A 10,100-nucleotide genomic window follows, 5' to 3' on the forward strand; every position below is an offset into this window, starting at 1 on the left:
CCACTCTAAAGCTTTTCCAGATAGTCCTGAAAAGTCTGTTTCTACCTCCTGGTTTTCTCCAATCAAACCTACCTTTTTTCCAAGCAGTAGTTTTCTGCATGACTCCTCTGTGATTCCCTGCCATTGTATACACATTTTTATAAAATAGGCTTTTGTGAGCTAGCCTGGGAACTTAACCATTGCTTATATTACTTCTCTGGAGACATGTATTTCAAGTTCAAACCAAACAACTTCCAAAAATCCTTTCAGAACTTCTCCTGTTTGTTGATTGGGGACTGTATTATCCATTCCCATAAGACTTTACATACAACACAGCTGAAAAGACGTTTGAAAAATCATAGAATATTGCGATTACATCTGACACTGTGCCAGCTGGTACAATCAGTGAGTGATGTGGCTACTGGAAAGAAGAAGGGTCAGGGAGAGTCATCAGGGAAGACTTTGTCAAAGAGTCTCAATTCAAGCTGAACCTGCAAAGATGGATTGTACACAGTTTAAATGGTGGCATCAATCAGGATTTTGTATGTAAGTGACAGACACTCAGACCAAACTAGCTAAGCCTGAAATGAAATTTTTTGGCTCACCAAGCTAAGATATCCCAAAGGGTCTGGCATCAGGCAAAGATTGATCCTAGTTCCAAAAGAATTGCTAAGCTCTCTCCATCTCCCATTGTTCTCCTCTGCAGCTTCAGTCTCACTTTCTAGCTTTGCAGCATGGGGTGGTGGTGAGGTGGGTGAATAACCTATTGGCTGTATATCAGAATCCCAGGGGAAGACATCGATTGGCCCTCGATGGGTCCAGGTGAATGGACACTGTGATTGGCCAGACCTGAGCTGGCTGCCAGAAAAGGGAAGATGGGGAATAAACTGCTGGGCTGCCAAAAATAATACCTATTACATCCAGTTTAATTGTACACACCAAATATGTTCTAGTGGAGATTTATTAGAACCTGGGCCAGTTGGCAGAGTAAGTAAAAATGTCTCATAAATGCTGAAGCACCATGAAATGTTGGTTGTGAGTCAGTACTAAATGTAAGTCTACATTGGCCCTGCCCAGCCAAACTGCAATTACTCCTGGATGCTCAGCTTTCTGAATGTTTTAAGTTTTTCTTTCTTCCTAGCAGATTCATTTGTCACAGTTTCCCCGGGTATTGGCCTCTTTCTTCTAACAGAGTCTGCTTCCAACTGCAGTGAAAAATTTGTTCATGTCGTTTTTGAAAGGAAGTCAGGAGGAAAAAAATAAATGTCCACAGTTGGAATAGTTCGAAACTGAAAACATAATGGATGTATGTTCGTGTAATCAGATTGTTCTCAGCATCTTTCACTCTACCGTTTCTCTAATCTATTGAGTCACTTTCTTGGCCTTGTTGCGCCAGTCCTCAAATAAGCCAAAAATATTTTGCTGATACTAGCTGCAATTTATTGAGTGATAGGATATTTGTAATGTACTTTGAGACTGAGCTTATAGCCCTGAAGATGAGGCAATTAATTAGTAGAGAAATATTTTTGCCATCTTGAAAAAGCAAACCAGATTAATTAACAGTCTGTATTGGAATTTCCAGTTTTTATAGGCCTACTTTAGACGTCTGATTTTTAATTAGGTGTGAGGTGTTCCTTGACTGCTGACAATGTGAAGTAGGCTGATGCCTAAATGTGCTTCTGATAAAGCTCTCATTGATTTCAACACTCGAATACCTAATGTTGCATTGAACTTTGTATTTGAAGATAGTATGGATGAATACTAACTACTGTGAGTCTGAGTTTTGCTAAAGAGTACTTTGAGACTGAGCCAGATATTGGTATTTTCTCTTAATGGATTAAGCCAGATCTCGGTATTATTCTCTCTAATGGATACTAGTAAAATCTTAGGACAGTAGAAGGAAATGGCAACCCACTCCAGTAGTCTTGCTTGGAAAATTCCATGGGTAGAGGAGCTTGGTGGGCTACAGTCCATGGGGCCGCAGAGTCGGACACGACTCAGCGGCTTCACTTTCTTTCTTTCACTGTTACTTCATTTGCTCAAAATTACCAAAACAAGACATTACTAGATGATTACCCAAGGCCATTCTCAGCCAACTTTTTTTCTCGCCAGCTTCCCGTGATAGAGACTGAAAATTTCAAGTATTCACCTTCCCAGCCTCCTGTATAGCTAGTGATGGCCATGTGATCCAGACTGGGTCAGCAGCAATGAAGAGAGAGATGACTGGGGGATTTGGGAGAAAGGTTTTCTTAGCTCAGTGACAGACAAGATGCATAGGTAGAGAGACTTTTTATTTCCATCCTTCTTGCTTCCATCTTGTTCAAGTCACACTTGAGAAGGTAATGCCAAGAGTTCCGGCAGCCATTGATGACCATTGCTGAATATGAAAGCGAGAAAAAGCTCAAGGCACAGGAGTTATCATTAAGCCACTACACCCACTGGAATGGCCTGTTTCTACATTTCATACAAAGTGAGATTAATCACCTCATACATTTCAGTCATTTGGCATTCTGTCACTTTCAACCAAAGGCATGCTTTATCTTTAAATGATTCAAAGATATGAATTATTTACCCAGTGTTCATTCAATGTTCTCCCCCTTTTGACCATACCCAAATTTTTATTTGGGTATCCAGCCTCTCTGTGTATCCCACGTGGTGGAAGTAGAAATAGATTCGGTCCTTGTTTACAGGGGTAATCAGTGTTTGGCTTAAGTTCAGTCAATAAATCCCACTCCCCTGGCATTGAATGGAGATTGATTCAAGGGTTAGCTGCAACTTAAGTTGTCCAACAAAAGTGAACCTTCGGATCTTGCTCAGAATACTGGAAAAGAAATGCTCTCTTCCCTTCTCAACTACTCACATAGGAAGCCTAGAATGCTACAGCCACTTTGCCACCATGATGAAAATCAGCCTTTGGAAGTACACGCTTCAGAAGGCAGAACAGAAAAACAGAAAAAAAAAAAAAAAAACTAACCCATCATCGAGATGCTGGATCACTGTAGTTTTGGACTCGCCATTACATGAGTTCATAAATCTCCTTTATTAAAGTCAGTTTGAGTTGGATTCTCTGTTCTTTGCAACTTCAGAATGCATTCTGATTTGATATACTTTCTCTCCAGACCGTTAGGCGACAGGCAAAGAGGAAAACCAAATGGCAATCTTTTTAGAGGCAAAGTAGAAACTCTGTAAATGAGCCATGTTAGCTAGGTGTTCACATGGTCATCCATCCTTTTCTTCCCTCTTCAAAGAAATATATATATATATATATATATATATATATATACACACATATATATATATACATATATATATATATGATGTATTGAACTGCCACGTGTGCCATGCTCCAGCGCTTACTCTTTTGGGCTTTGGATGAGTCACTTAACCTGCCTGTGCCTTAGTTTCTATATGTCCAAAATGGAAACCATAATAGTATCTGGTCTAAGATTAAATGAGATAATATGTGTAAAGTGCCTCTCCAGGGCCTGTTCATAGTAAACGCTCGGTAGACACTAATTACTATGATTATCAGGATCTTAGGTCAGTTAGGGATTGTGCTAGAGAGGACCCGTGTCTCCTATCAAATCTTCCAAGTGATATCTGTACAAGACACCATCCAGTAACTGAAGAGCTCATGCCTCTTCTCTTGCTCAAAAGAGAATAAGATAAGATGGCTACAGAGTTCTAAGCCCTTCAGCTCCTTAGCTCACAGACAGATCTCTTACTCAAAGGTCAGTCCTGCCTTTCAGAAGGGCCTGGAACACTGACTCTCACCCTCCATGAAAGGAGGTGAAGGATACCCCCATCCTCTCACCCCCGGAATCCAGAACTAGCCCTGGTCAGGGCAGCACAACAGCCCGTTGTCGGGGGAAATCTCACCCTGGAAGGTGTCTGTTTTTGGCGATTGCCCACCTCACCCCACAGTCCCCTGGGGGAAGACCAGGATGGTTTTAGTAAGCCCAGAGGGAAAAGGAGAAACCCAGAGGCCGAAAAGCAGCCTTTGTAATCAGGGTTCATGGAACGGCTGCATAGTGATTTCATCCCTGGCCAAAGATGCCATAAAAAAGAGAAATATTCAGCGATCACCATTTCACATCGCTGTAAAAGACTGAGAATCGAGGCCCAGAAAGCTCGGCTTCCAGCAACATTCTGCTTTGACAGGACCTTAAAATGCCTTCTGGAGTCAAGACAGGGAGAAGAATTCTTAAGGTAACTGAGCGCAGCACATGACGAAGTATGAAGAATTCACTCTAACTGCCAAAAAGGAACACGGCCAAGGCTCCTAAGGAGAGGGGGGAAAAAGTGGAAAAGAAAGCAGAAACATTATGATAAGAAGAGAAGGGATGTTCATTTTCAAACAGGAGATAAGATATGGATTAAAGTTCATCCTCAGAATAATGTAGCAAGAAACTTTATAGCCAAACTGACTCCAACCGGAAAGGTCCCTGTGTCTCGGATCTCTTTGAATTATAGGGAAAACTAATTGGATCTTCATGTTTACCACGGAGGAAACCAAGTGTTACTCAGGATGTAAATCCTGAAGGTACTTTAAAAAAACAACACTGACCTTTACAAACCTCTCAACTTATAGATCTGTGAGGAGAAAAATAAAATGGATTTCCTGACCTTTGACTGGCTTCCAGTTGTTTTTTTTTTTTTTTTTCCCCTCCACACAGGGGCCCCCAAACCCCTCACTGTCTTCCTGATGTTAATTTTCTGACTGTGCCCTCTGTCCCTGGTCAGACCCGGGGGAAGGGGACAGGCCCGTTCTCCATCAAGTCCAGGTAAGGGGCGACTCCACCACTCAAGGATCCTGGGTGAAGCCCGTGGCCTCTCAGCATCCTCCACTGTGTCTAGAAGCTGGCTCGTTTCTTCACCAGTCCCATGACAATGAGACAAGCCACCACGTTTGAGCACCTACTGTGCACTGGGCGCTGTGACATGACATGTTCAAACACTGTCTTAATTAATCCTCACAACACCTCTGTGAGTTTCGACCTCTAACTTACACGTGTCTGTCTCATTTCACAGATCAGGAAGACCCCCGTGCCCTCACCATTTCCTCTCTGCTCCTTCCTCCTGTCTTCAGCCCACCTTCCCTGTGAGCTGATAGGTACGATAAATGGGGGACGGAGCCGTCTGAGCTCACAGTTCTCCTGGCTGGTGGGGCAGTTGTAGAGCTGAGGAAACTCAGTCCTGGAGACGGAGGCCCCCCAGGTTCCTGAGAGGCAGGGCCAGGAGCCCCCAGGCCAACATCATTCCACTGCCCCACACAGCATTTTTTCATTCATTGAAGCCTGGTCCCAGAGGCCACAGTGACTCACCGTTCTCCCGTGTGAAGTAATTCCCCGTGAGATATCCGGCATCTTTAGCGTCAGAGTCTACAGCGGGAAGAGAGGGGAACTTGGAGGTTATTGCAAGACTGGAGGGAATCGGAGAGTGAGGGAGCAGGGGAACTAACGGGCACACCAGAGGAAAGCCAGGCCGTGGGAACGTTAGGATCCTGGGGCTAAGTAATTTGTCAACGTGACTCTATCCCTAATCCTCAAGCAAAGATGGCCCTTCTCATAGTAGGCAAGAGCTAGGCAGTGTGATCTGAGATAGGCCTGCCCTCAGGGGCCTGTTCAGAGCCCCACATCTTTACTATTTGCCACTCAAATGGTATAGCAATGTCTCCTGATTTTAAGTCATTTACTTAATATTATGAAGATTTTTATCATATGTGCAAACCATCTGCAATATAATTTGCTTAAGAGTTTAAATCCATGTTTAAAAACATCAATAGATACATTTTAGGGGAAACTTTGTATCAGTACAGTAAGCAGGGAGTCAGTATCATTTGCCACAAATTTGTAGCATGATAATAACTACAATGAAAACAAAGCAAGGTTATGAGAATCTTGCTGTTTAGTTGCCTGTGAAAGGTTCTGAGCCTGAGTTTTGTTCTCTCTTTGTTATGAAAAGAGATTACCAAGTGTTAGGTGTTAAACAAGGGGCCAAATGGAAATTATCTCCTTGACTTAAACCAGGATCGACAGGAAGTTAAATGCTGTTGAACATCACCTAAATCATCTTGAGGACTGCCAGTGTTCTTCATCTCAGACATGACGGGATTCTGAGAGTCTCTTCCGTGTTTCTCCGAAAAGCAGCAATAGTTATACGGAAGAAGGAACAACCACTGAAGAACTATTATCCAACTGTGAGTTGGGCTCATTCACTCATCTGAGCCTCAGTTTTCCTCATCTGCAAAATGGAAAAGTTGGACCAGATAATATCTTTCAGTCTTTTCCAGTTCTGGATCCTACTTCCTCTACAACCTCAGAAAATAAATATCAGATCCAGACACAGGACAGCTTGGGTGTCACGGGCAGCCAAATGGTCATTTGAAAGGTGGTAGAGAATGAGTGAGCAGTTCTGAACACTGGAAATAAAAGTCACCCTCTTCCAAGCCTTACCCAGGGCCACCAAAATAACATGTGCATCCCAAGAATACTCAAATGGTAAAAGTGTAAAACTCCAATCTTTTCATATTCAACACCTAGATCTCCGAGCTAGACTGTCTAATTTACAGTGAGAAAATTGGACTTTATTTTCCTTTAAAAAGAAAGTATCTGCTCTTTTATATGGAGCATCCCGAGTAGGCAGGTGTCTGTCTTAGAGGTGGTTTCAATCTGTGGTTAGGAACTCAGCCTGCATTCCGTGACTTCATAAGGGTATGACTTGGACAAGTAAGTCTCCATCTTAAAGGGGGCATTAATAATGATACCAACTTGTGATATCCACTTGTCATGAGCTGGATGAGAAAATATGTGTAGAGTGTTTGGCATAGTATCTAGCAAACAGTGAATGTATAAACAGCAATATTAGCTGTTAGTGTTTTCTGCACATCTCATCGGCTCTTCTCCTTGCTATCCCAACAAAGCCTCTCCTCTTCTCTCTCTCTCCCTCTGCCCCACTCTAGTTCTTTCTTCCTGTCTTGATGATCACCTTCCTCATGCTCCAGCTGGTATCGCTTCATACATCTGTCTCCATGTCCTTTGTCAGACACAGTCGGCACCCAATAAATCTGTTGAATTGTGTAGAGGCTCCTTTGAAAATAGTGGAAGCAGCCTTAGCTGAAAACAGGAAGGATTTTACAGGAACATTTTTACACTGCCTTCATACTGATTGCCAAAAAAAAACAAAAAAACACCTAACTAGAAATTGTGTTATATACGAGGAATATTTGTGCAGCGTGTGCCATCTTTATGGACTCAGTTGAAACAATTCCTAGTTCGCTAAATTAAGATGAGTTAAAGAACGTAATCTCTCACTTCTGTTTCATTTCACCCCAGGATAAGGAAGAAAAGAGGATGCAAGTTTCCCAACTGTCCTGGTTTTCTTCTTGGATTCATCTAAGTGTGTTTACAAAATATACTCAGTGGATTCCTTAGTAACACACACATGATTAGCCCTTTCTGATATCTAAAAGATATATGAATTGCTGAGCTGCTGATGAGAAAGATCCATGAATAGTTTTTTTTTAAATTGGTTTAGTAAGATTATTTCCAGTCAACAATTCCCTCATTTAGTGACAGAAGATAGATTTGTTTTCCATAAAAGTGAAATGCCAGACTTTTGAATCACTCCAAATAAAAAACATTCCCTTAAAGAGTCACTTGCTCTCATTTGTTTTATAGCAAAAAATAAAAGTCAAGATAGAAACTATTATCACAGAATGGCATGCTGAAGAGGCACTAGCAATGATAAGAACACAAACAGTTCTTAGTCCTTCACTAAATTTCCAACTACTGAAGGATACACTGTGCCTCGTTGGAAACAAACAAACATAAGCCAACTTGCCCTCATTTGTTTCCATCAGCTCACTAAGAATTGCTGCCTCCTACTTGGACATCACTTTAGAATAGAAAATGCTCTCTTGTCTAATTTCTATTTGGTCTTCAGAACATCCCTGGGAGGCAAATAGGGTGGTAAGAGAGGTAACATCAGAAACCACCCAAATGTCCAACAGTTGATGAATGGATAAATAAACTATGGTATATCCATACAATGGAATATTATTGGACAATAAAAAAGGAATGACGTACTGATATGTGCTATACCGTAGATGAATCTTGACATTCGACTAACTGAAAGAAGTCAGTCACAATGGACCTTATATCATGATTCCACTTATACAAGATGTCAAAAGCAGGCAAATCTATAGCAACAGAAAGTAGACGTGCCATTGCCTAAGGCTAAGTGAGCATAGCAAGGTTGGAGTATCAGGTGGCCAAAGGGGAAGGAGTCTCTTTTCTGGGTAGTGAAATGTTCTGAAATTGATTCTGATGACTGCTGCACAACTCTGTGACTATGCTAAAAGCCAGTGAATTTTAAAGATCAAATAGGCATATTGTGTGGTTTATTGTACACAATAAAGTGTTTTAAAAAAGAGAGAGAGAGAGATGACACTGTGGAGTCTGCTTTTGGCATTAATGTGGCTTCCATCTCAGACTTGCCACTTAGGTACTATGTGACCCAGCCACTTATCAACTTTATGAACCACAGCTGACCTGTCTCAGAAGTAGTCATGCCCCCATTGCAGGGGGGCGTGGGGGCTCCAGTCAAGGCCCACAGGGTGCCTGCACAGTACTACGTGTGGACTGTGACCGTGCTCTTGGTGAGCAAGCTGAGGCTCAGAAGATAAAGAGCCTTGGCAATGGATAGAAAATGGGTGTGACTGGCCTTCGGACACATAGCACTAATGTGCCTTCTTCATGTTTGAGGCAGAAAGGAAAATCAGAAAGAATTTCAGGTTCAAAAGCAGAAGAACTAGGCACTTATTCCCTATCACTTCTAGCCCTGTGCTGCCAAGGAGGGCTTAGTAGAGGGCTAAGTCGATGTGGTCCCTCTCCTAATGGAGTTTACAGAGTAGCAATTAGGAGAACCAGAACTTCTTCACTCTCCCATGCAAGCTGCTAAAGTTTTTTCTTGAGGTTCAGTACCTACAAGTGTCAGATGAACATACTAGTCATGCATAATTTATAAGAATGGTGTGATCATTTAATCAGATTATCTATAAAAATAGTACTCAATGCAGTGTGACACACAATACACACTAAAAAAACACTAGTATCACTCTTTTATTTACTATTATCACCTGCAGTAGTATTGTATCTGTGGCTTGAGGCTCATTTATTCAACTTCTTTCAGCTTATTTCCTTATTCATGAACTGGAGATATTAATGGTTATCTCCAGCTTTTTATGCAAGCCAGATAAGAAAAATTATGTAAAAAGCATTTTTGATGTGGGATTGTGATTTTCATTCCATGAACATAGCGCCACTCAGAACCTCGAGTGAACCAAAGTGTAGCTTTGTTTTCCCTCTAACGGCAAGTCCTTCTAAATTACAGCCCTGGGAAATCGAGATGCTAGTAAATTATTCGGGCCATCCCCTGGCCTGGGGGACTTAGGGTTAGGGTTCAGGTAGTAAGTCCTAGAGTAAGTGGACGTGTAGCCGGGCTGCAGATTGATGAGGGCTGAAAGGAGCCAGTTATTTGATCCCCAGGAAATGTTTCTGTGCGGGGGTCACTGTTGCCAGCTTTTGAATCAATAACGCAGCACCTTTCAGACCAGAAAGTTCAGCTCTATTTATCAAGTCAAAGAGGAGTGAGAGAAGCAACAAGCATGATGAAAGCAGGGCACTAGCTAAGCCTACAGTGACTCCAGCGTGAGATGGAGGGACCCAGGCAGAGTGATTTCCGCTTTCCAGGGGCCTCCTTAGGTTTCTGGGGTCTTCCTTCAAGAGCTCCACCACTTCTCCACCTCTCCAGACAAATGATCAGCAGACGATTCATTCCGTAAACCTTTATGGAACATGTACCTAGGAGCTAGGAACTGTTCTAGGCACAAAGACTCTTCATTCATGTATTCATTCAAGCATGAATATTGAGCACTGACTCTGTGCCAGCTTGCGTGAATGTTAAGTCACTTCAGTCATGTCCGACTCCTTGCGACCCTGTGGACTGCCGCCCTTCAGGCTGCTCTGTCCATGGGATTCTCCAGGCAAGAATACTGGAGTGGATTGCCGTGCCCTCCTCCAGGAGATCTCCCCGACCCAGGGATGGGATCGAAGCCACGT

Source organism: Budorcas taxicolor, chromosome 15 (genome assembly GCF_023091745.1).
Source record: "Budorcas taxicolor isolate Tak-1 chromosome 15, Takin1.1, whole genome shotgun sequence".
Classification (NCBI taxonomy): domain Eukaryota; kingdom Metazoa; phylum Chordata; class Mammalia; order Artiodactyla; family Bovidae; genus Budorcas; species Budorcas taxicolor.